The sequence below is a fragment of the Coffea arabica genome, chromosome 11c (assembly GCF_036785885.1).
Source record: "Coffea arabica cultivar ET-39 chromosome 11c, Coffea Arabica ET-39 HiFi, whole genome shotgun sequence".
Lineage (NCBI taxonomy): Eukaryota > Viridiplantae > Streptophyta > Magnoliopsida > Gentianales > Rubiaceae > Coffea > Coffea arabica.
Window position 1 is genome coordinate 23,921,550 of NC_092330.1, and position 23,461 is coordinate 23,945,010.

Here is a 23,461-nt window from a genome sequence, read left to right on the forward strand (position 1 = left end):
AGAAAAAAAAGGTGCAAAGCAACAAGAAAAAAATATAAAAGTAAATAAATAAAAGGATGAGAGGAAATTCATGAATTGACGCTTAGAATGAATTCGGGTCCAAAAAAGCCAAACTGCTTCACAGGACGTGGCAGTTTAAAAGAATAAAGCGAAAGGAACATGGCGGGTGCGATCATACCAGCACTAATGCACCGGATCCCATCAGAACTTCGAAGTTAAGCGTGCTTGGGCGACAGTAGTACTAGGATGGGTGACCCTAGGCCGGTCAACGGGTCGGGTCTACACCCGGATCCGGATCGGATCCCTGAAATTTTTGCGGGTATGGGTAGGGATTTAATTCCGTTATCCGGATCCGGATCCGTTTTTTCAAACAAAAAAACGGGTCGGATACGGAATATAGTATTCCGACCCGTATTGGACCCGGATCCGGATATAAATGATTTAATAATTTATAAAAAATATATATTATCAATATAATTTGATTAGGATGATGTATTTGAGTAAAATCAATTTGATTTATTTTCTTATTTGGTTTTTTCTTTGCATTAGCTAGAAATTTGTTTACAAATATATCTTTTTCTCTTTTTTGTTAGAAATTATAAATTTTGGCAAATTTGTTCGGGTAGACCCGACCCGGATCCGAGACTCGCCGGGTCCGGATCCGGAACACCGAATAAAAGACCCGTCGGGTAAACTGGTCGGATCCGGGTCCGGGTCCGGAATAATGAATTCCGGCCCGGACCCGGCCCGTTGACACCCCTAGGTGACCCCCTGGGAAATCCTCGTGTTGCACCCCTCCCTTTTTTGTTTCGAAATCCAAATTTCCCCTTCGTTCTTTATGCTGTAGTAATTTAGCTCCGTCGGAACGATTGCTTTATATTTTGCTTCTCATCGAAGCATGAAGGCGGATCTGAAGGCGCGAGACAAGTCAGGAACGGTACGGCTGGAGCGAAGCCAGGATCGTCGGTCAAAGTTGTCGGCGCAAATGTATAAGCGCAAGCGTGAAGGATCAATTTCAGGATAATTGAGAGTTGCGCGACGAGGGAAAAAAAATGGTGCAAATCAACAAGAAAAAAATGTAAAAGTAAATAAATAAAAGGATGAGAGGAAATTCTTGAATTGACGCTTAAAATGAATTCGGGTCCAGAAAAGCCACACTGCTTCACAGGACGGGGCAGTTTAAAAGAATAAAGCGAAAGGAACATGGCGGGTGCGATCATACCAGCACTAATGCACCGGATCCCATCAGAACTCCGAAGTTAAGCGTGCTTGGGCGAGAGTAGTACTAGGATGGGTGACCCCCTGGGAAGTCCTCTTGTTGCACCCCTCCCTTTTTTGTTTCGAAATCCAAATTTCCCCTTCGTTCTTTATGCTGTAGTAATTTAGCTCCGTCGGAACGATTGCTTTATATTTTGCTTCTCATCGAAGCATGAAGGCGGATCTGAAGGCGCGAGACAAGTCAGGAACGGTACGGCTGGATCGAAGCCCGGATCGTCGGTCAAAGTTGTCGGCGCAAATGTATAAGCGCAAGCGTGAAGGATCAATTTCAGGATAATTGAGAGTTGTTCGACGAGGGAAAAAAAAGGTGCAAAGCAACAAGAAAAAAATATAAAAGTAAATAAATAAAAGGATGAGAGGAAATTCATGAATTGACGCTTAGAATGAATTCGGGTCCAGAAAAGCCAAACTGCTTCACAGGACGTGACAGTTTAAAAGAATAAAGCGAAAGGAACATGGCGGGTGCGATCATACCAGCACTAATGCACCGGATCCCATCAGAACTTCGAAGTTAAGCGTGCTTGGGCGACAGTAGTACCAGGATGGGTGACCCTAGGCCGGTCAACGGGTCGGGTCTACACCCGGATCCGGATCGGATCCCTGAAATTTTTGCGGGTATGGGTAGGGATTTAATTCCGTTATCCGGATCCGGATCCGTTTTTTCAAACAAAAAAACGGGTCGGATACGGAATATAGTATTCCGACCCGTATTGGACCCGGATCCGGATATAAATGATTTAATAATTTATAAAAAATATATATTATCAATATAATTTGATTAGGATGATGTATTTGAGTAAAATCAATTTGATTTATTTTCTTATTTGGTTTTTTCTTTGCATTAGCTAGAAATTTGTTTACAAATATATCTTTTTCTCTTTTTTGTTAGAAATTATAAATTTTGGCAAATTTGTTCGGGTAGACCCGACCCGGATCCGAGACTCGCCGGGTCCGGATCCGGAACACCGAATAAAAGACCCGTCGGGTAAACGGGTCGGATCCGGGTCCGGGTCCGGAATAATGAATTCCGGCCCGGACCCGGCCCGTTGACACCCCTAGGTGACCCCCTGGGAAATCCTCGTGTTGCATCCCTCCCTTTTTTGTTTCGAAATCCAAATTTCCCGTTCGTTCTTTATGCTGTAGTAATTTAGCTCCGTCGGAACGATTGCTTTATATTTTGCTTCTCATCGAAGCATGAAGGCGGATCTGAAGGCGCGAGACAAGTCAGGAACGGTACGGCTGGATCGAAGCCCGGATCGTCGGTCAAAGTTGTCGGCGCAAATGTTTAAGCGCAAGCGTGAAGGATCAATTTCAGGATAATTGAGAGTTGCGCGACGAGGGAAAAAAAAATGGTGCAAATCAACAAGAAAAAAATGTAAAAGTAAATAAATAAAAGGATGAGGGGAAATTCTTGAATTGACGCTTAAAATGAATTCGGGTCCAGAAAAGCCACACTGCTTCACAGGACGGGGCAGTTTAAAAGAATAAAGCGAAAGGAACATGGCGGGTGCGATCATACCAGCACTAATGCACCGGATCCCATCAGAACTCCGAAGTTAAGCGTGCTTGGGCGAGAGTAGTACTAGGATGGGTGACCCCCTGGGAAGTCCTCGTGTTGCACCCCTCCCTTTTTTGTTTCGAAATCCAAATTTCCCCTTCGTTCTTTATGCTGTAGTAATTTAGCTCCGTCGGAACGATTGCTTTATATTTTGCTTCTCATCGAAGCATGAAGGCGGATCTGAAGGCGCGAGACAAGTCAGGAACGGTACGGCTGGATCGAAGCCCGGATCGTCGGTCAAAGTTGTCGGCGCAAATGTATAAGCGCAAGCGTGAAGGATCAATTTCAGGATAATTGAGAGTTGTTCGACGAGGGAAAAAAAAGGTGCAAAGCAACAAGAAAAAAATATAAAAGTAAATAAATAAAAGGATGAGAGGAAATTCATGAATTGACGCTTAGAATGAATTCGGGTCCAGAAAAGCCAAACTGCTTCACAGGACGTGACAGTTTAAAAGAATAAAGCGAAAGGAACATGGCGGGTGCGATCATACCAGCACTAATGCACCGGATCCCATCAGAACTTCGAAGTTAAGCGTGCTTGGGCGACAGTAGTACCAGGATGGGTGACCCTAGGCCGGTCAACGGGTCGGGTCTACACCCGGATCCGGATCGGATCCCTGAAATTTTTGCGGGTATGGGTAGGGATTTAATTCCGTTATCCGGATCCGGATCCGTTTTTTCAAACAAAAAAACGGGTCGGATACGGAATATAGTATTCCGACCCGTATTAGACCCGGATCCGGATATAAATGATTTAATAATTTATAAAAAATATATATTATCAATATAATTTGATTAGGATGATGTATTTGAGTAAAATCAATTTGATTTATTTTCTTATTTGGTTTTTTCTTTGCATTAGCTAGAAATTTGTTTACAAATATATCTTTTTCTCTTTTTTGTTAGAAATTATAAATTTTGGCAAATTTGTTCGGGTAGACCCGACCCGGATCCGAGACTCGCCGGGTCCGGATCCGGAACACAGAATAAAAGACCCGTCGGGTAAACGGGTCGGATCCGGGTCCGGGTCCGGAATAATGAATTCCGGCCCGGACCCGGCCCGTTGACACCCCTAGGTGACCCCCTGGGAAATCCTCGTGTTGCACCCCTCCCTTTTTTGTTTCGAAATCCAAATTTCCCCTTCGCTCTTTATGCTGTAGTAATTTAGCTCCGTCGGAACGATTGCTTTATATTTTGCTTCTCATCGAAGCATGAAGGCGGATCTGAAGGCGCGAGACAAGTCAGGAACGGTACGGCTGGATCGAAGCCCGGATCGTCGGTCAAAGTTGTCGGCGCAAATGTATAAGCGCAAGCGTGAAGGATCAATTTCAGGATAATTGAGAGTTGCGCGACGAGGGAAAAAAAAATGGTGCAAATCAACAAGAAAAAAATGTAAAAGTAAATAAATAAAAGGATGAGGGGAAATTCTTGAATTGACGCTTAGAATGAATTCGGGTCCAGAAAAGCCACACTGCTTCACAGGACGGGGCAGTTTAAAAGAATAAAGCGAAAGGAACATGGCGGGTGCGATCATACCAGCACTAATGCACCGGATCCCATCAGAACTCCGAAGTTAAGCGTGCTTGGGCGATAGTAGTACTAGGATGGGTGACCCCCTGGGAAGTCCTCGTGTTGCACCCCTCCCTTTTTTGTTTCGAAATCCAAATTTCCCCTTCGTTCTTTATGCTGTAGTAATTTAGCTCCGTCGGAACGATTGCTTTATATTTTGCTTCTCATCGAAGCATGAAGGCGGATCTGAAGGCGCGAGACAAGTCAGGAACGGTACGGCTGGATCGAAACCCGGATCGTCGGTCAAAGTTGTCGGCGCAAATGTATAAGCGCAAGCGTGAAGGATCAATTTCAGGATAATTGAGAGTTGTTCGACGAGAGAAAAAAAAGGTGCAAAGCAACAAGAAAAAAATATAAAAGTAAATAAATAAAAGGATGAGAGGAAATTCATGAATTGACGCTTAGAATGAATTCGGGTCCAAAAAAGCCAAACTGCTTCACAGGACGTGGCAGTTTAAAAGAATAAAGCGAAAGGAACATGGCGGGTGCGATCATACCAGCACTAATGCACCGGATCCCATCAGAACTTCGAAGTTAAGCGTGCTTGGGCGACAGTAGTACTAGGATGGGTGACCCTAGGCCGGTCAACGGGTCGGGTCTACACCCGGATCCGGATCGGATCCCTGAAATTTTTGCGGGTATGGGTAGGGATTTAATTCCGTTATCCGGATCCGGATCCGTTTTTTCAAACAAAAAAACGGGTCGGATACGGAATATAGTATTCCGACCCGTATTAGACCCGGATCCGGATATAAATGATTTAATAATTTATAAAAAATATATATTATCAATATAATTTGATTAGGATGATGTATTTGAGTAAAATCAATTTGATTTATTTTCTTATTTGGTTTTTTCTTTGCATTAGCTAGAAATTTGTTTACAAATATATCTTTTTCTCTTTTTTGTTAGAAATTATAAATTTTGGCAAATTTGTTCGGGTAGACCCGACCCGGATCCGAGACTCGCCGGGTCCGGATCCGGAACACCGAATAAAAGACCCGTCGGGTAAACGGGTCGGATCCGGGTCCGGGTCCGGAATAATGAATTCCGGCCCGGACCCCGGCCCGTTGACACCCCTAGGTGACCCCCTGGGAAATCCTCGTGTTGCACCCCTCCCTTTTTTGTTTCGAAATCCAAATTTCCCCTTCGTTCTTTATGCTGTAGTAATTTAGCTCCGTCGGAACGATTGCTTTATATTTTGCTTCTCATCGAAGCATGAAGGCGGATCTGAAGGCGCGAGACAAGTCAGGAACGGTACGGCTGGATCGAAGCCCGGATCGTCGGTCAAAGTTGTCGGCGCAAATGTATAAGCGCAAGCGTGAAGGATCAATTTCAGGATAATTGAGAGTTGCGCGACGAGGGAAAAAAAAATGGTGCAAATCAACAAGAAAAAAATGTAAAAGTAAATAAATAAAAGGATGAGGGGAAATTCTTGAATTGACGCTTAGAATGAATTCGGGTCCAGAAAAGCCACACTGCTTCACAGGACGGGGCAGTTTAAAAGAATAAAGCGAAAGGAACATGGCGGGTGCGATCATACCAGCACTAATGCACCGGATCCCATCAGAACTCCGAAGTTAAGCGTGCTTGGGCGAGAGTAGTACTAGGATGGGTGACCCCCTGGGAAGTCCTCGTGTTGCACCCCTCCCTTTTTTGTTTCGAAATCCAAATTTCCCCTTCGTTCTTTATGCTGTAGTAATTTAGCTCCGTCGGAACGATTGCTTTATATTTTGCTTCTCATCGAAGCATGAAGGCGGATCTGAAGGCGCGAGACAAGTCAGGAACGGTACGGCTGGATCGAAGCCCGGATCGTCGGTCAAAGTTGTCGGCGCAAATGTATAAGCGCAAGCGTGAAGGATCAATTTCAGGATAATTGAGACTTGTTCGACGAGGGAAAAAAAAGGTGCAAAGCAACAAGAAAAAAATATAAAAGTAAATAAATAAAAGGATGAGAGGAAATTCATGAATTGACGCTTAGAATGAATTCGGGTCCAGAAAAGCCAAACTGCTTCACAGGACGTGACAGTTTAAAAGAATAAAGCGAAAGGAACATGGCGGGTGCGATCATACCAGCACTAATGCACCGGATCCCATCAGAACTTCGAAGTTAAGCGTGCTTGGGCGACAGTAGTACCAGGATGGGTGACCCTAGGCCGGTCAACGGGTCGGGTCTACACCCGGATCCGGATCGGATCCCTGAAATTTTTGCGGGTATGGGTAGGGATTTAATTCCGTTATCCGGATCCGGATCCGTTTTTTCAAACAAAAAAACGGGTCGGATACGGAATATAGTATTCCGACCCGTATTGGACCCGGATCCGGATATAAATGATTCAATAATTTATAAAAAATATATATTATCAATATAATTTGATTAGGATGATGTATTTGAGTAAAATCAATTTGATTTATTTTCTTATTTGGTTTTTTCTTTGCATTAGCTAGAAATTTGTTTACAAATATATCTTTTTCTCTTTTTTGTTAGAAATTATAAATTTTGGCAAATTTGTTCGGGTAGACCCGACCCGGATCCGAGACTCGCCGGGTCCGGATCCGGAACACCGAATAAAAGACCCGTCGGGTAAACGGGTCGGATCCGGGTCCGGGTCCGGAATAATGAATTCCGGCCCGGATCCGGCCCGTTGACACCCCTAGGTGACCCCCTGGGAAATCCTCGTGTTGCACCCCTCCCTTTTTTGTTTCGAAATCCAAATTTCCCCTTCGTTCTTTATGCTGTAGTAATTTAGCTCCGTCGGAACGATTGCTTTATATTTTGCTTCTCATCGAAGCATGAAGGCGGATCTGAAGGCGCGAGACAAGTCAGGAACGGTACGGCTGGATCGAAGCCCGGATCGTCGGTCAAAGTTGTCGGCGCAAATGTATAAGCGCAAGCGTGAAGGATCAATTTCAGGATAATTGAGAGTTGCGCGACGAGGGAAAAAAAAATGGTGCAAATCAACAAGAAAAAAATGTAAAAGTAAATAAATAAAAGGATGAGGGGAAATTCTTGAATTGACGCTTAGAATGAATTCGGGTCCAGAAAAGCCACACTGCTTCACAGGACGGGGCAGTTTAAAAGAATAAAGCGAAAGGAACATGGCGGGTGCGATCATACCAGCACTAATGCACCGGATCCCATCAGAACTCCGAAGTTAAGCGTGCTTGGGCGATAGTAGTACTAGGATGGGTGACCCCCTGGGAAGTCCTCGTGTTGCACCCCTCCCTTTTTTGTTTCGAAATCCAAATTTCCCCTTCGTTCTTTATGCTGTAGTAATTTAGCTCCGTCGGAACGATTGCTTTATATTTTGCTTCTCATCGAAGCATGAAGGCGGATCTGAAGGCGCGAGACAAGTCAGGAACGGTACGGCTGGATCGAAGCCCGGATCGTCGGTCAAAGTTGTCGGCGCAAATGTATAAGCGCAAGCGTGAAGGATCAATTTCAGGATAATTGAGAGTTGTTCGACGAGGGAAAAAAAAGGTGCAAAGCAACAAGAAAAAAATATAAAAGTAAATAAATAAAAGGATGAGAGGAAATTCATGAATTGACGCTTAGAATGAATTCGGGTCCAGAAAAGCCAAACTGCTTCACAGGACGTGACAGTTTAAAAGAATAAAGCGAAAGGAACATGGCGGGTGCGATCATACCAGCACTAATGCACCGGATCCCATCAGAACTTCGAAGTTAAGCGTGCTTGGGCGACAGTAGTACCAGGATGGGTGACCCTAGGCCGGTAAACGGGTCGGGTCTACACCCGGATCCGGATCGGATCCCTGAAATTTTTGCGGGTATGGGTAGGGATTTAATTCCGTTATCCGGATCCGGATCCGTTTTTTCAAACAAAAAAACGGGTCGGATACGGAATATAGTATTCCGACCCGTATTGGACCCGGATCCGGATATAAATGATTTAATAATTTATAAAAAATATATATTATCAATATAATTTGATTAGGATGATGTATTTGAGTAAAATCAATTTGATTTATTTTCGTATTTGGTTTTTTCTTTGCATTAGCTAGAAATTTGTTTACAAATATATCTTTTTCTCTTTTTTGTTAGAAATTATAAATTTTGGCAAATTTGTTCGGGTAGAGCCGACCCGGATCCGAGACTCGCCGGGTCCGGATCCGGAACACAGAATAAAAGACCCGTCGGGTAAACGGGTCGGATCCGGGTCCGGGTCCGGAATAATGAATTCCGGCCCGGACCCGGCCCGTTGACACCCCTAGGTGACCCCCTGGGAAATCCTCGTGTTGCACCCCTCCCTTTTTTGTTTCGAAATCCAAATTTCCCCTTCGTTCTTTATGCTGTAGTAATTTAGCTCCGTCGGAACGATTGCTTTATATTTTGCTTCTCATCGAAGCATGAAGGCGGATCTGAAGGCGCGAGACAAGTCAGGAACGGTACGGCTGGATCGAAGCCCGGATCGTCGGTCAAAGTTGTCGGCGCAAATGTATAAGCGCAAGCGTGAAGGATCAATTTCAGGATAATTGAGAGTTGCGCGACGAGGGAAAAAAAAATGGTGCAAATCAACAAGAAAAAAATGTAAAAGTAAATAAATAAAAGGATGAGGGGAAATTCTTGAATTGACGCTTAAAATGAATTCGGGTCCAGAAAAGCCACACTGCTTCACAGGACGGGGCAGTTTAAAAGAATAAAGCGAAAGGAACATGGCGGGTGCGATCATACCAGCACTAATGCTCCGGATCCCATCAGAACTCCGAAGTTAAGCGTGCTTGGGCGAGAGTAGTACTAGGATGGGTGACCCCATGGGAAGTCCTCGTGTTGCACCCCTCCCTTTTTTGTTTCGAAATCCAAATTTCCCCTTCGTTCTTTATGCTGTAGTAATTTAGCTCCGTCGGAACGATTGCTTTAAATTTTGCTTCTCATCGAAGCATGAAGGCGGATCTGAAGGCGCGAGACAAGTCAGGAACGGTACGGCTGGATCGAAGCCCGGATCGTCGGTCAAAGTTGTCGGCGCAAATGTATAAGCGCAAGCGTGAAGGATCAATTTCAGGATAATTGAGACTTGTTCGACGAGGGAAAAAAAAGGTGCAAAGCAACAAGAAAAAAATATAAAAGTAAATAAATAAAAGGATGAGAGGAAATTCATGAATTGACGCTTAGAATGAATTCGGGTCCAGAAAAGCCAAACTGCTTCACAGGACGTGACAGTTTAAAAGAATAAAGCGAAAGGAACATGGCGGGTGCGATCATACCAGCACTAATGCACCGGATCCCATCAGAACTTCGAAGTTAAGCGTGCTTGGGCGACAGTAGTACCAGGATGGGTGACCCTAGGCCGGTCAACGGGTCGGGTCTACACCCGGATCCGGATCGGATCCCTGAAATTTTTGCGGGTATGGGTAGGGATTTAATTCCGTTATCCGGATCCGGATCCGTTTTTTCAAACAAAAAAACGGGTCGGATACGGAATATAGTATTCCGACCCGTATTGGACCCGGATCCGGATATAAATGATTTAATAATTTATAAAAAATATATATTATCAATATAATTTGATTAGGATGATGTATTTGAGTAAAATCAATTTGATTTATTTTCTTATTTGGTTTTTTCTTTGCATTAGCTAGAAATTTGTTTACAAATATATCTTTTTCTCTTTTTTGTTAGAAATTATAAATTTTGGCAAATTTGTTCGGGTAGACCCGACCCGGATCCGAGACTCGCCGGGTCCGGATCCGGAACACAGAATAAAAGACCCGTCGGGTAAACGGGTCGGATCCGGGTCCGGGTCCGGAATAATGAATTCCGGCCCGGACCCGGCCCGTTGACACCCCTAGGTGACCCCCTGGGAAATCCTCGTGTTGCACCCCTCCCTTTTTTGTTTCGAAATCCAAATTTCCCCTTCGTTCTTTATGCTGTAGTAATTTAGCTCCGTCGGAACGATTGCTTTATATTTTGCTTCTCATCGAAGCATGAAGGCGGATCTGAAGGCGCGAGACAAGTCAGGAACGGTACGGCTGGATCGAAGCCCGGATCGTCGGTCAAAGTTGTCGGCGCAAATGTATAAGCGCAAGCGTGAAGGATCAATTTCAGGATAATTGAGAGTTGCGCGACGAGGGAAAAAAAAATGGTGCAAATCAACAAGAAAAAAATGTAAAAGTAAATAAATAAAAGGATGAGGGGAAATTCTTGAATTGACGCTTAAAATGAATTCGGGTCCAGAAAAGCCACACTGCTTCACAGGACGGGGCAGTTTAAAAGAATAAAGCGAAAGGAACATGGCGGGTGCGATCATACCAGCACTAATGCACCGGATCCCATCAGAACTCCGAAGTTAAGCGTGCTTGGGCGAGAGTAGTACTAGGATGGGTGACCCCCTGGGAAGTCCTCGTGTTGCACCCCTCCCTTTTTTGTTTCGAAATCCAAATTTCCCCTTCGTTCTTTATGCTGTAGTAATTTAGCTCCGTCGGAACGATTGCTTTAAATTTTGCTTCTCATCGAAGCATGAAGGCGGATCTGAAGGCGCGAGACAAGTCAGGAACGGTACGGCTGGATCGAAGCCCGGATCGTCGGTCAAAGTTGTCGGCGCAAATGTATAAGCGCAAGCGTGAAGGATCAAATTCAGGATAATTGAGACTTGTTCGACGAGGGAAAAAAAAGGTGCAAAGCAACAAGAAAAAAATATAAAAGTAAATAAATAAAAGGATGAGAGGAAATTCATGAATTGACGCTTAGAATGAATTCGGGTCCAGAAAAGCCAAACTGCTTCACAGGACGTGACAGTTTAAAAGAATAAAGCGAAAGGAACATGGCGGGTGCGATCATACCAGCACTAATGCACCGGATCCCATCAGAACTTCGAAGTTAAGCGTGCTTGGGCGACAGTAGTACTAGGATGGGTGATCCTAGGCCGGTCAACGGGTGGGGTCTGAATCCGGATCGGATCCCTGAAATTTTTGCGGGTATGGGTAGGGATTTAATTCCGTTATCCGGATCCGGATCCGTTTTTTCAAACAAAAAAACGGGTCGGATACGGAATATAGTATTCCGACCCGTATTAGACCCGGATCCGGATATAAATGATTTAATAATTTATAAAAAATATATATTATCAATATAATTTGATTAGGATGATGTATTTGAGTAAAATCAATTTGATTTATTTTCTTATTTGGTTTTTTCTTTGCATTAGCTAGAAATTTGTTTACAAATATATCTTTTTCTCTTTTTTGTTAGAAATTATAAATTTTGGCAAATTTGTTCGGGTAGACCCGACCCGGATCCGAGACTCGCCGGGTCCGGATCCGGAACACCGAATAAAAGACCCGTCGGGTAAACGGGTCGGATCCGGGTCCGGGTCCGGAATAATGAATTCCGGCCCGGACCCGGCCCGTTGACACCCCTAGGTGACCCCCTGGGAAATCCTCGTATTGCACCCCTCCCTTTTTTGTTTCGAAATCCAAATTTCCCCTTCGTTCTTTATGCTGTAGTAATTTAGCTCCGTCGGAACGATTGCTTTATATTTTGCTTCTCATCGAAGCATGAAGGCGGATCTGAAGGCGCGAGACAAGTCAGGAACGGTACGGCTGGATCGAAGCCCGGATCGTCGGTCAAAGTTGTCGGCGCAAATGTATAAGCGCAAGCGTGAAGGATCAATTTCAGGATAATTGAGAGTTGCGCGACGAAGTAAAAAAAAATGGTGCAAATCAACAAGAAAAAAATGTAAAAGTAAATAAATAAAAGGATGAGGGGAAATTCTTGAATTGACGCTTAAAATGAATTCGGGTCCAGAAAAGCCACACTGCTTCACAGGACGGGGCAGTTTAAAAGAATAAAGCGAAAGGAACATGGCGGGTGCGATCATACCAGCACTAATGCACCGGATCCCATCAGAATTCCGAAGTTAAGCGTGCTTGGGCAAGAGTAGTACTAGGATGGGTGACCCCCTGGGAAGTCCTCGTGTTGCACCCCTCCCTTTTTTGTTTCGAAATCCAAATTTCCCCTTCGTTCTTTATGCTGTAGTAATTTAGCTCCGTCGGAACGATTGCTTTATATTTTGCTTCTCATCGAAGCATGAAGGCGGATCTGAAGGCGCGAGACAAGTCAGGAACGGTACGGCTGGATCGAAGCCCGGATCGTCGGTCAAAGTTGTCGGCGCAAATGTATAAGCGCAAGCGTGAAGGATCAATTTCAGGATAATTGAGACTTGTTCGACGAGGGAAAAAAAAGGTGCAAAGCAACAAGAAAAAAATATAAAAGTAAATAAATAAAAGGATGAGAGGAAATTCATGAATTGACGCTTAGAATGAATTCGGGTCCAGAAAAGCCAAACTGCTTCACAGGACGTGACAGTTTAAAAGAATAAAGCGAAAGAAACATGGCGGGTGCGATCATACCAGCACTAATGCACCGGATCCCATCAGAACTTCGAAGTTAAGCGTGCTTGGGCGACAGTAGTACTAGGATGGGTGATCCTAGGCCGGTCAACGGGTGGGGTCTGAATCCGGATCGGATCCCTGAAATTTTTGCGGGTATGGGTAGGGATTTAATTCCGTTACCCGGATCCGGATCCGTTTTTTCAAACAAAAAAACGGGTCGGATACGGAATATAGTATTCCGACCCGTATTAGACCCGGATCCGGATATAAATGATTTAATAATTTATAAAAAATATATATTATCAATATAATTTGATTAGGATGATGTATTTGAGTAAAATCAATTTGATTTATTTTCTTATTTGGTTTTTTCTTTGCATTAGCTAGAAATTTGTTTACAAATATATCTTTTTCTCTTTTTTGTTAGAAATTATAAATTTTGGCAAATTTGTTCGGGTAGACCCGACCCGGATCCGAGACTCGCCGGGTCCGGATCCGGAACACCGAATAAAAGACCCGTCGGGTAAACGGGTCGGATCCGGGTCCGGGTCCGGAATAATGAATTCCGGCCCGGACCCGGCCCGTTGACACCCCTAGGTGACCCCCTGGGAAATCCTCGTGTTGCACCCCTCCCTTTTTTGTTTCGAAATCCAAATTTCCCCTTCGTTCTTTATGCTGTAGTAATTTAGCTCCGTCGGAACGATTGCTTTATATTTTGCTTCTCATCGAAGCATGAAGGCGGATCTGAAGGCGCGAGACAAGTCAGGAACGGTACGGCTGGATCGGAGGCCGGATCGTCGGTCAAAGTTGTCGGCGCAAATGTATCAGCGCAAGCGTGAAGGATCAATTTCAGGATAATTGAGAGTTGCGCGACGAGGGAAAAAAAATGGTGCAAATCAACAAGAAAAAAATGTAAAAGTAAATAAATAAAAGGATGAGAGGAAATTCATGAATTGACGCTTAGAATGAATTCGGGTCCAGAAAAGCCAAACTGCTTCACAGGACGTGGCAGTTTAAAAGAATAAAGCGAAAGGAACATGGCGGGTGCGATCATACCAGCACTAATGCACCGGATCCCATCAGAACTCCGAAGTTAAGCGTGCTTGGGCGAGAGTAGTACTAGGATGGGTGACCCCCTGGGAAGTCCTCGTGTTGCACCCCTCCCTTTTTTGTTTCGAAATCCAAATTTCCCCTTCGTTCTTTATGCTGTTGTAATTTAGCTCCGTCGGAACGATTGCTTTATATTTTGCTTCTCATCGACGCATGAAGGCGGATCTGAAGGCGCGAGACAAGTCAGGAACGGTACGGCTGGATCGAAGCCCGGATCGTCGGTCAAAGTTGTCGGCGCAAATTTATAAGCGCAAGCGTGAAGGATCAATTTCAGGATAATTGAGAGTTGTGCGACGAGGGAAAAAAAAGGTGCAAAACAACAAGAAAAAAATATAAAAGTAAATAAATAAAAGGATGAGAGGAAATTCATGAATTGACGCTTAGAATGAATTCGGGTCCAGAAAAGCCAAACTGCTTCACAGGACGTGACAGTTTAAAAGAATAAAGCGAAAGGAACGTGGCGGGTGCGATCATACCAGCACTAATGCACCGGATCCCATCAGAACTTCGAAGTTAAGCGTGCTTGGGCGACAGTAGTACTAGGATGGGTGACCCTAGGCCGGTCAACGGGTCGGGTCTACACCCGGATCCGGATCGGATCCCTGAAATTTTTACGGGTATGGGTAGGGATTTAATTCCGTTATCCGGATCCGGATCCGTTTTTTCAAACAAAAAAACGGGTCGGATACGGAATATAGTATTCCGACCCGTATTAGACCCGGATCCGGATATAAATGATTTAATAATTTATAAAAAATATATATTATCAATATAATTTGATTAGGATGATGTATTTGAGTAAAATCAATTTGATTTATTTTCTTATTTGGTTTTTTCTTTGCATTAGCTAGAAATTTGTTTACAAATATATCTTTTTCTCTTTTTTGTTAGAAATTATAAATTTTGGCAAATTTGTTCGGGTAGACCCGACCCGGATCCGAGACTCGCCGGGTCCGGATCCGGAACACCGAATAAAAGACCCGTCGGGTAAACGGGTCGGATCCGGGTCCGGGTCCGGAATAATGAATTCCGGCCCGGACCCGGCCCGTTGACACCCCTAGGTGACCCCCTGGGAAATCCTCGTGTTGCACCCCTCCCTTTTTTGTTTCGAAATCCAAATTTCCCCTTCGTTCTTTATGCTGTAGTAATTTAGCTCCGTCGGAACGATTGCTTTATATTTTGCTTCTCATCGAAGCATGAAGGCGGATCTGAAGGCGCGAGACAAGTCAGGAACGGTACGGCTGGATCGAAGCCCGGATCGTCGGTCAAAGTTGTCGGCGCAAATGTATAAGCGCAAGCGTGAAGGATCAATTTCAGGATAATTGAGAGTTGCGCGACGAAGTAAAAAAAAATGGTGCAAATCAACAAGAAAAAAATGTAAAAGTAAATAAATAAAAGGATGAGGGGAAATTCTTGAATTGACGCTTAAAATGAATTCGGGTCCAGAAAAGCCACACTGCTTCACAGGACGGGGCAGTTTAAAAGAATAAAGCGAAAGGAACATGGCGGGTGCGATCATACCAGCACTAATGCACCGGATCCCATCAGAACTCCGAAGTTAAGCGTGCTTGGGCGAGGGTAGTACTAGGATGGGTGACCCCCTGGGAAGTCCTCGTGTTGCACCCCTCCCTTTTTTGTTTCGAAATCCAAATTTCCCCTTCGTTCTTTATGCTGTTGTAATTTAGCTCCGTCGGAACGATTGCTTTATATTTTGCTTCTCATCGACGCATGAAGGCGGATCTGAAGGCGCGAGACAAGTCAGGAACGGTACGGCTGGATCGAAGCCCGGATCGTCGGTCAAAGTTGTCGGCGCAAATTTATAAGCGCAAGCGTGAAGGATCAATTTCAGGATAATTGAGACTTGTTCGACGAGGGAAAAAAAAGGTGCAAAGCAACAAGAAAAAAATATAAAAGTAAATAAATAAAAGGATGAGAGGAAATTCATGAATTGACGCTTAGAATGAATTCGGGTCCAGAAAAGCCAAACTGCTTCACAGGACGTGGCAGTTTAAAAGAATAAAGCGAAAGGAACATGGCGGGTGCGATCATACCAGCACTAATGCACCGGATCCCATCAGAACTCCGAAGTTAAGCGTGCTTGGGCGAGAGTAGTACTAGGATGGGTGACCCCCTGGGAAGTCCTCGTGTTGCACCCCTCCCTTTTTTGTTTCGAAATCCAAATTTCCCCTTCGTTCTTTATGCTGTTGTAATTTAGCTCCGTCGGAACGATTGCTTTATATTTTGCTTCTCATCGACGCATGAAGGCGGATCTGAAGGCGCGAGACAAGTCAGGAACGGTACGGCTGGATCGAAGCCCGGATCGTCGGTCAAAGTTGTCGGCGCAAATGTATAAGCGCAAGCGTGAAGGATCAATTTCAGGATAATTGAGAGTTGTTCGACGAGGGAAAAAAAAGGTGCAAAGCAACAAGAAAAAAATATAAAAGTAAATAAATAAAAGGATGAGAGGAAATTCATGAATTGACGCTTAGAATGAATTCGGGTCCAGAAAAGCCAAACTGCTTCACAGGACGTGACAGTTTAAAAGAATAAAGCGAAAGGAACATGGCGGGTGCGATCATACCAGCACTAATGCACCGGATCCCATCAGAACTTCGAAGTTAAGCGTGCTTGGGCGACAGTAGTACCAGGATGGGTGACCCTAGGCCGGTCAACGGGTCGGGTCTACACCCGGATCCGGATCGGATCCCTGAAATTTTTGCGGGTATGGGTAGGGATTTAATTCCGTTATCCGGATCCGGATCCGTTTTTTCAAACAAAAAAACGGGTCGGATACGGAATATAGTATTCCGACCCGTATTGGACCCGGATCCGGATATAAATGATTTAATAATTTATAAAAAATATATATTATCAATATAATTTGATTAGGATGATGTATTTGAGTAAAATCAATTTGATTTATTTTCTTATTTGGTTTTTTCTTTGCATTAGCTAGAAATTTGTTTACAAATATATCTTTTTCTCTTTTTTGTTAGAAATTATAAATTTTGGCAAATTTGTTCGGGTAGACCCGACCCGGATCCGAGACTCGCCGGGTCCGGATCCGGAACACAGAATAAAAGACCCGTCGGGTAAACGGGTCGGATCCGGGTCCGGGTCCGGAATAATGAATTCCGGCCCGGACCCGGCCCGTTGACACCCCTAGGTGACCCCCTGGGAAATCCTCGTGTTGCACCCCTCCCTTTTTTGTTTCGAAATCCAAATTTCCCCTTCGTTCTTTATGCTGTAGTAATTTAGCTCCGTCGGAACGATTGCTTTATATTTTGCTTCTCATCGAAGCATGAAGGCGGATCTGAAGGCGCGAGACAAGTCAGGAACGGTACGGCTGGATCGAAGCCCGGATCGTCGGTCAAAGTTGTCGGCGCAAATGTATAAGCGCAAGCGTGAAGGATCAATTTCAGGATAATTGAGAGTTGCGCGACGAGGGAAAAAAAAATGGTGCAAATCAACAAGAAAAAAATGTAAAAGTAAATAAATAAAAGGATGAGGGGAAATTCTTGAATTGACGCTTAAAATGAATTCGGGTCCAGAAAAGCCACACTGCTTCACAGGACGGGGCAGTTTAAAAGAATAAAGCGAAAGGAACATGGCGGGTGCGATCATACCAGCACTAATGCACCGGATCCCATCAGAACTCCGAAGTTAAGCGTGCTTGGGCGAGAGTAGTACTAGGATGGGTCACCCCCTGGGAAGTCCTCGTGTTGCACCCCTCCCTTTTTTGTTTCGAAATCCAAATTTCCCCTTCGTTCTTTATGCTGTAGTAATTTAGCTCCGTCGGAACGATTGCTTTAAATTTTGCTTCTCATCGAAGCATGAAGGCGGATCTGAAGGCGCGAGACAAGTCAGGAACGGTACGGCTGGATCGAAGCCCGGATCGTCGGTCAAAGTTGTCGGCGCAAATGTATAAGCGCAAGCGTGAAGGATCAATTTCAGGATAATTGAGACTTGTTCGACGAGGGAAAAAAAAGGTGCAAAGCAACAAGAAAAAAATATAAAAGTAAATAAATAAAAGGATGAGAGGAAATTCATGAATTGACGCTTAGAATGAATTCGGGTCCAGAAAAGCCAAACTGCTTCACAGGACGTGACAGTTTAAAAGAATAAAGCGAAAGGAACATGGCGGGTGCGATCATACCAGCACTAATGCACCGGATCCCATCAGAACTTCGAAGTTAAGCGTGCTTGGGCGACAGTAGTACTAGGATGGGTGATCCTAGGCCGGTCAACGGGTGGGGTCTGAATCCGGATCGGATCCCTGAAATTTTTGCGGGTATGGGTAGGGATTTAATTCCGTTATCCGGATTCGGATCCGTTTTTTCAAACAAAAAAACGGGTCGGATACGGAATATAGTATTCCGACCCGTATTAGACCCGGATCCGGATATAAATGATTTAATAATTTATAAAAAATATATATTATCAATATAATTTGATTAGGATGATGTATTTGAGTAAAATCAATTTGATTTATTTTCTTATTTGGTTTTTTCTTTGCATTAGCTAGAAATTTGTTTACAAATATATCTTTTTCTCTTTTTTGTTAGAAATTATAAATTTTGGCAAATTTGTTCGGGTAGACCCGACCCGGATCCGAGACTCGCCGGGTCCGGATCCGGAACACCGAATAAAAGACCCGTCGGGTAAACGGGTCGGATCCGGGTCCGGGTCCGGAATAATGAATTCCGGCCCGGACCCGGCCCGTTGACACCCCTAGGTGACCCCCTGGGAAATTCTCGTGTTGCACCCCTCCCTTTTTTGTTTCGAAATCCAAATTTCCCCTTCGTTCTTTATGCTGTAGTAATTTAGCTCCGTCGGAACGATTGCTTTATATTTTGCTTCTCATCGAAGCATGAAGGCGGATCTGAAGGCGCGAGACAAGTCAGGAACGGTACGGCTGGATCGAAGCCCGGATCGTCGGTCAAAGTTGTCGGCGCAAATGTATAAGCGCAAGCGTGAAGGATCAATTTCAGGATAATTGAGAGTTGCGCGACGAAGTAAAAAAAAATGGTGCAAATCAACAAGAAAAAAATGTAAAAGTAAATAAATAAAAGGATGAGGGGAAATTCTTGAATTGACGCTTAAAATGAATTCGGGTCCAGAAAAGCCACACTGCTTCACAGGACGGTGCAGTTTAAAAGAATAAAGCGAAAGGAACATGGCGGGTGCGATCATACCAGCACTAATGCACCGGATCCCATCAGAACTCCGAAGTTAAGCGTGCTTGGGCGAGAGTAGTACTAGGATGGGTGACCCCCTGGGAAGTCCTCGTGTTGCACCCCTCCCTTTTTTGTTTCGAAATCCAAATTTCCCCTTCGTTCTTTATGCTGTAGTAATTTAGCTCCGTCGGAACGATTGCTTTATATTTTGCTTCTCATCGAAGCATGAAGGCGGATCTGAAGGCGCGAGACAAGTCAGGAACGGTACGGCTGGATCGAAGCCCGGATCGTCGGTCAAAGTTGTCGGCGCAAATGTATAAGCGCAAGCGTGAAGGATCAATTTCAGGATAATTGAGACTTGTTCGACGAGGGAAAAAAAAGGTGCAAAGCAACAAGAAAAAAATATAAAAGTAAATAAATAAAAGGATGAGAGGAAATTCATGAATTGACGCTTAGAATGAATTCGGGTCCAGAAAAGCCAAACTGCTTCACAGGACGTGACAGTTTAAAAGAATAAAGCGAAAGGAACATGGCGGGTGCGATCATACCAGCACTAATGCACCGGATCCCATCAGAACTTCGAAGTTAAGCGTGCTTGGGCGACAGTAGTACCAGGATGGGTGACCCTAGGCCGGTCAACGGGTCGGGTCTACACCCGGATCCGGATCGGATCCCTGAAATTTTTGCGGGTATGGGTAGGGATTTAATTCCGTTATCCGGATCCGGATCCGTTTTTTCAAACAAAAAAACGGGTCGGATACGGAATATAGTATTCCGACCCGTATTGGACCCGGATCCGGATATAAATGATTTAATAATTTATAAAAAATATATATTATCAATATAATTTGATTAGGATGATGTATTTGAGTAAAATCAATTTGATTTATTTTCTTATTTGGTTTTTTCTTTGCATTAGCTAGAAATTTGTTTACAAATATATCTTTTTCTCTTTTTTGTTAGAAATTATAAATTTTGGCAAATTTGTTCGGGTAGACCCGACCCGGATCCGAGACTCGCCGGGTCCGGATCCGGAACACCGAATAAAAGACCCGTCGGGTAAACGGGTCGGATCCGGGTCCGGGTCCGGAATAATGAATTCCGGCCCGGACCCGGCCCGTTGACACCCCTAGGTGACCCCCTGGGAAATCCTCGTGTTGCACCCCTCCCTTTTTTGTTTCGAAATCCAAATTTCCCCTTCGTTCTTTATGCTGTAGTAATTTAGCTCCGTCGGAACGATTGCTTTATATTTTGCTTCTCATCGAAGCATGAAGGCGGATCTGAAGGCGCGAGACAAGTCAGGAACGGTACGGTTGGATCGAAGCCCGGATCGTCGGTCAAAGTTGTCGGCGCAAATGTATAAGCGCAAGCGTGAAGGATCAATTTCAGGATAATTGAGAGTTGCGCGACGAGGGAAAAAAAATGGTGCAAATCAACAAGAAAAAAATGTAAAAGTAAATAAATAAAAGGATGAGAGGAAATTCATGAATTGACGCTTAGAATGAATTCGGGTCCAGAAAAGTCAAACTGCTTCACAGGACGTGGCAGTTTAAAAGAATAAAGCGAAAGGAACATGGCGGGTGCGATCATACCAGCACTAATGCACCGGATCCCATCAGAACTCCGAAGTTAAGCGTGCTTGGGCGAGAGTAGTACTAGGATGGGTGACCCCCTGGGAAGTCCTCGTGTTGCACCCCTCCCTTTTTTGTTTCGAAATCCAAATTTCCCCTTCGTTCTTTATGCTGTTGTAATTTAGCTCCGTCGGAACGATTGCTTTATATTTTGCTTCTCATCGACGCATGAAGGCGGATCTGAAGGCGCGAGACAAGTCAGGAACGGTACGGCTGGATCGAAGCTCGGATCGTCGGTCAAAGTTGTCGGCGCAAATTTATAAGCGCAAGCGTGAAGGATCAATTTCAGGATAATTGAGAGTTGTGCGACGAGGGAAAAAAAAGGTGCAAAGCAACAAGAAAAAAATATAAAAGTAAATAAATAAAAGGATGAGAGGAAATTCATGAATTGACGCTTAGAATGAATTCGGGTCCAGAAAAGCCAAACTGCTTCACAGGACGTGACAGTTTAAAAGAATAAAGCGAAAGGAACATGGCGGGTGCGATCATACCAGCACTAATGCACCGGATCCCATCAGAACTTCGAAGTTAAGCGTGCTTGGGCGACAGTAGTACCAGGATGGGTGACCCTAGGCCGGTCAACGGGTCGGGTCTACACCCGGATCCGGATCGGATCCCTGAAATTTTTGCGGGTATGGGTAGGGATTTAATTCCGTTATCCGGATCCGGATCCGTTTTTTCAAACAAAAAAACGGGTCGGATACGGAATATAGTATTCCGACCCGTATTGGACCCGGATCCGGATATAAATGATTTAATAATTTATAAAAAATATATATTATCAATATAATTTGATTAGGATGATGTATTTGAGTAAAATCAATTTGATTTATTTTCTTATTTGGTTTTTTCTTTGCATTAGCTAGAAATTTGTTTACAAATATATCTTTTTCTCTTTTTTGTTAGAAATTATAAATTTTGGCAAATTTGTTCGGGTAGACCCGACCCGGATCCGAGACTCGCCGGGTCCGGATCCGGAACACAGAATAAAAGACCCGTCGGGTAAACGGGTCGGATCCGGGTCCGGGTCCGGAATAATGAATTCCGGCCCGGACCCGGCCCGTTGACACCCCTAGGTGACCCCCTGGGAAATCCTCGTGTTGCACCCCTCCCTTTTTTGTTTCGAAATCCAAATTTCCCCTTCGTTCTTTATGCTGTAGTAATTTAGCTCCGTCGGAACGATTGCTTTATATTTTGCTTCTCATCGAAGCATGAAGGCGGATCTGAAGGCGCGAGACAAGTCAGGAACGGTACGGCTGGATCGAAGCCCGGATCGTCGGTCAAAGTTGTCGGCGCAAATGTATAAGCGCAAGCGTGAAGGATCAATTTCAGGATAATTGACAGTTGCGCGACGAGGGAAAAAAAAAATGGTGCAAATCAACAAGAAAAAAATGTAAAAGTAAATAAATAAAAGGATGAGGGGAAATTCTTGAATTGACGCTTAAAATGAATTCGGGTCCAGAAAAGCCACACTGCTTCACAGGACGGGGCAGTTTAAAAGAATAAAGCGAAAGGAACATGGCGGGTGCGATCATACCAGCACTAATGCACCGGATCCCATCAGAACTCCGAAGTTAAGCGTGCTTGGGCGAGAGTAGTACTAGGATGGGTGACCCCCTGGGAAGTCCTCGTGTTGCACCCCTCCCTTTTTTGTTTCGAAATCCAAATTTCCCCTTCGTTCTTTATGCTGTAGTAATTTAGCTCCGTCGGAACGATTGCTTTAAATTTTGCTTCTCATCGAAGCATGAAGGCGGATCTGAAGGCGCGAGACAAGTCAGGAACGGTACGGCTGGATCGAAGCCCGGATCGTCGGTCAAAGTTGTCGGCGCAAATGTATAAGCGCAAGCGTGAAGGATCAATTTCAGGATAATTGAGACTTGTTCGACGAGGGAAAAAAAAGGTGCAAAGCAACAAGAAAAAAATATAAAAGTAAATAAATAAAAGGATGAGAGGAAATTCATGAATTGACGCTTAGAATGAATTCGGGTCCAGAAAAGCCAAACTGCTTCACAGGACGTGACAGTTTAAAAGAATAAAGCGAAAGGAACATGGCGGGTGCGATCATACCAGCACTAATGCACCGGATCCCATCAGAACTTCGAAGTTAAGCGTGCTTGGGCGACAGTAGTACTAGGATGGGTGATCCTAGGCCGGTCAACGGGTGGGGTCTGAATCCGGATCGGATCCCTGAAATTTTTGCGGGTATGGGTAGGGATTTAATTCCGTTATCCGGATCCGGATCCGTTTTTTCAAACAAAAAAACGGGTCGGATACGGAATATAGTATTCCGACCCGTATTAGACCCGGATCCGGATATAAATGATTTAATAATTTATAAAAAATATATATTATCAATATAATTTGATTAGGATGATGTATTTGAGTAAAATCAATTTGATTTATTTTCTTATTTGGTTTTTTCTTTGCATTAGCTAGAAATTTGTTTACAAATATATCTTTTTCTCTTTTTTGTTAGAAATTATAAATTTTGGCAAATTTGTTCGGGTAGACCCGACCCGGATCCGAGACTCGCCGGGTCCGGATCCGGAACACCGAATAAAAGACCCGTCGGGTAAACGGGTCGGATCCGGGTCCGGGTCCGGAATAATGAATTCCGGCCCAGACCCGGCCCGTTGACACCCCTAGGTGACCCCCTGGGAAATCCTCGTGTTGCACCCCTCCCTTTTTTGTTTCGAAATCCAAATTTCCCCTTCGTTCTTTATGCTGTAGTAATTTAGCACCGTCGGAACGATTGCTTTATATTTTGCTTCTCATCGAAGCATGAAGGC

The 23,461-nt window shown here is 44.2% G+C and overlaps 15 non-coding genes and 11 pseudogenes across 15 annotated transcripts; all 26 read left to right on the forward strand.

Moving 5' to 3' along the window:
* Window positions 1-164: 164 nt before the first annotated feature.
* LOC140019870 (5S ribosomal RNA) lies at window positions 165-282 on the forward strand (annotated as a pseudogene).
* A 926-nt stretch (window positions 283-1,208) lies between these two features.
* On the forward strand, window positions 1,209-1,327 carry LOC140017946 (5S ribosomal RNA). Its single transcript, XR_011824251.1, has one exon. It is a non-coding gene; the product is annotated as a 5S ribosomal RNA (ribosomal RNA).
* A 411-nt stretch (window positions 1,328-1,738) lies between these two features.
* On the forward strand, window positions 1,739-1,856 carry LOC140020333 (5S ribosomal RNA; annotated as a pseudogene).
* A 927-nt stretch (window positions 1,857-2,783) lies between these two features.
* LOC140017413 (5S ribosomal RNA) lies at window positions 2,784-2,902 on the forward strand. The gene has a single exon (XR_011823722.1). It is a non-coding gene; the product is annotated as a 5S ribosomal RNA (ribosomal RNA).
* A 411-nt stretch (window positions 2,903-3,313) lies between these two features.
* Window positions 3,314-3,431, forward strand: LOC140020334 (5S ribosomal RNA; annotated as a pseudogene).
* Window positions 3,432-4,358: 927 nt separating this feature from the next.
* On the forward strand, window positions 4,359-4,477 carry LOC140017868 (5S ribosomal RNA). Its single transcript, XR_011824174.1, has one exon. It is a non-coding gene; the product is annotated as a 5S ribosomal RNA (ribosomal RNA).
* A 411-nt stretch (window positions 4,478-4,888) lies between these two features.
* Window positions 4,889-5,006, forward strand: LOC140019871 (5S ribosomal RNA; annotated as a pseudogene).
* Window positions 5,007-5,934: 928 nt separating this feature from the next.
* On the forward strand, window positions 5,935-6,053 carry LOC140017414 (5S ribosomal RNA). Its single transcript, XR_011823723.1, has one exon. It is a non-coding gene; the product is annotated as a 5S ribosomal RNA (ribosomal RNA).
* A 411-nt stretch (window positions 6,054-6,464) lies between these two features.
* On the forward strand, window positions 6,465-6,582 carry LOC140020335 (5S ribosomal RNA; annotated as a pseudogene).
* A 927-nt stretch (window positions 6,583-7,509) lies between these two features.
* On the forward strand, window positions 7,510-7,628 carry LOC140017870 (5S ribosomal RNA). Its single transcript, XR_011824176.1, has one exon. It is a non-coding gene; the product is annotated as a 5S ribosomal RNA (ribosomal RNA).
* A 411-nt stretch (window positions 7,629-8,039) lies between these two features.
* Window positions 8,040-8,163, forward strand: LOC140019977 (5S ribosomal RNA; annotated as a pseudogene).
* Window positions 8,164-9,084: 921 nt separating this feature from the next.
* LOC140017618 (5S ribosomal RNA) lies at window positions 9,085-9,203 on the forward strand. Its single transcript, XR_011823926.1, has one exon. It is a non-coding gene; the product is annotated as a 5S ribosomal RNA (ribosomal RNA).
* A 411-nt stretch (window positions 9,204-9,614) lies between these two features.
* LOC140020336 (5S ribosomal RNA) lies at window positions 9,615-9,732 on the forward strand (annotated as a pseudogene).
* A 927-nt stretch (window positions 9,733-10,659) lies between these two features.
* On the forward strand, window positions 10,660-10,778 carry LOC140017415 (5S ribosomal RNA). The gene has a single exon (XR_011823724.1). It is a non-coding gene; the product is annotated as a 5S ribosomal RNA (ribosomal RNA).
* A 1,450-nt stretch (window positions 10,779-12,228) lies between these two features.
* On the forward strand, window positions 12,229-12,347 carry LOC140018006 (5S ribosomal RNA). The gene has a single exon (XR_011824310.1). It is a non-coding gene; the product is annotated as a 5S ribosomal RNA (ribosomal RNA).
* Window positions 12,348-13,796: 1,449 nt separating this feature from the next.
* LOC140017416 (5S ribosomal RNA) lies at window positions 13,797-13,915 on the forward strand. The gene has a single exon (XR_011823725.1). It is a non-coding gene; the product is annotated as a 5S ribosomal RNA (ribosomal RNA).
* A 411-nt stretch (window positions 13,916-14,326) lies between these two features.
* Window positions 14,327-14,444, forward strand: LOC140019872 (5S ribosomal RNA; annotated as a pseudogene).
* A 927-nt stretch (window positions 14,445-15,371) lies between these two features.
* LOC140017098 (5S ribosomal RNA) lies at window positions 15,372-15,490 on the forward strand. The gene has a single exon (XR_011823413.1). It is a non-coding gene; the product is annotated as a 5S ribosomal RNA (ribosomal RNA).
* A 411-nt stretch (window positions 15,491-15,901) lies between these two features.
* Window positions 15,902-16,020, forward strand: LOC140017417 (5S ribosomal RNA). The gene has a single exon (XR_011823726.1). It is a non-coding gene; the product is annotated as a 5S ribosomal RNA (ribosomal RNA).
* A 411-nt stretch (window positions 16,021-16,431) lies between these two features.
* On the forward strand, window positions 16,432-16,549 carry LOC140020337 (5S ribosomal RNA; annotated as a pseudogene).
* A 927-nt stretch (window positions 16,550-17,476) lies between these two features.
* LOC140017637 (5S ribosomal RNA) lies at window positions 17,477-17,595 on the forward strand. Its single transcript, XR_011823945.1, has one exon. It is a non-coding gene; the product is annotated as a 5S ribosomal RNA (ribosomal RNA).
* A 1,450-nt stretch (window positions 17,596-19,045) lies between these two features.
* Window positions 19,046-19,164, forward strand: LOC140017418 (5S ribosomal RNA). The gene has a single exon (XR_011823727.1). It is a non-coding gene; the product is annotated as a 5S ribosomal RNA (ribosomal RNA).
* Window positions 19,165-19,575: 411 nt separating this feature from the next.
* Window positions 19,576-19,693, forward strand: LOC140020338 (5S ribosomal RNA; annotated as a pseudogene).
* A 926-nt stretch (window positions 19,694-20,619) lies between these two features.
* On the forward strand, window positions 20,620-20,738 carry LOC140017420 (5S ribosomal RNA). The gene has a single exon (XR_011823729.1). It is a non-coding gene; the product is annotated as a 5S ribosomal RNA (ribosomal RNA).
* A 411-nt stretch (window positions 20,739-21,149) lies between these two features.
* LOC140020339 (5S ribosomal RNA) lies at window positions 21,150-21,267 on the forward strand (annotated as a pseudogene).
* Window positions 21,268-22,195: 928 nt separating this feature from the next.
* LOC140017421 (5S ribosomal RNA) lies at window positions 22,196-22,314 on the forward strand. The gene has a single exon (XR_011823730.1). It is a non-coding gene; the product is annotated as a 5S ribosomal RNA (ribosomal RNA).
* Window positions 22,315-23,461: the final 1,147 nt, after the last annotated feature.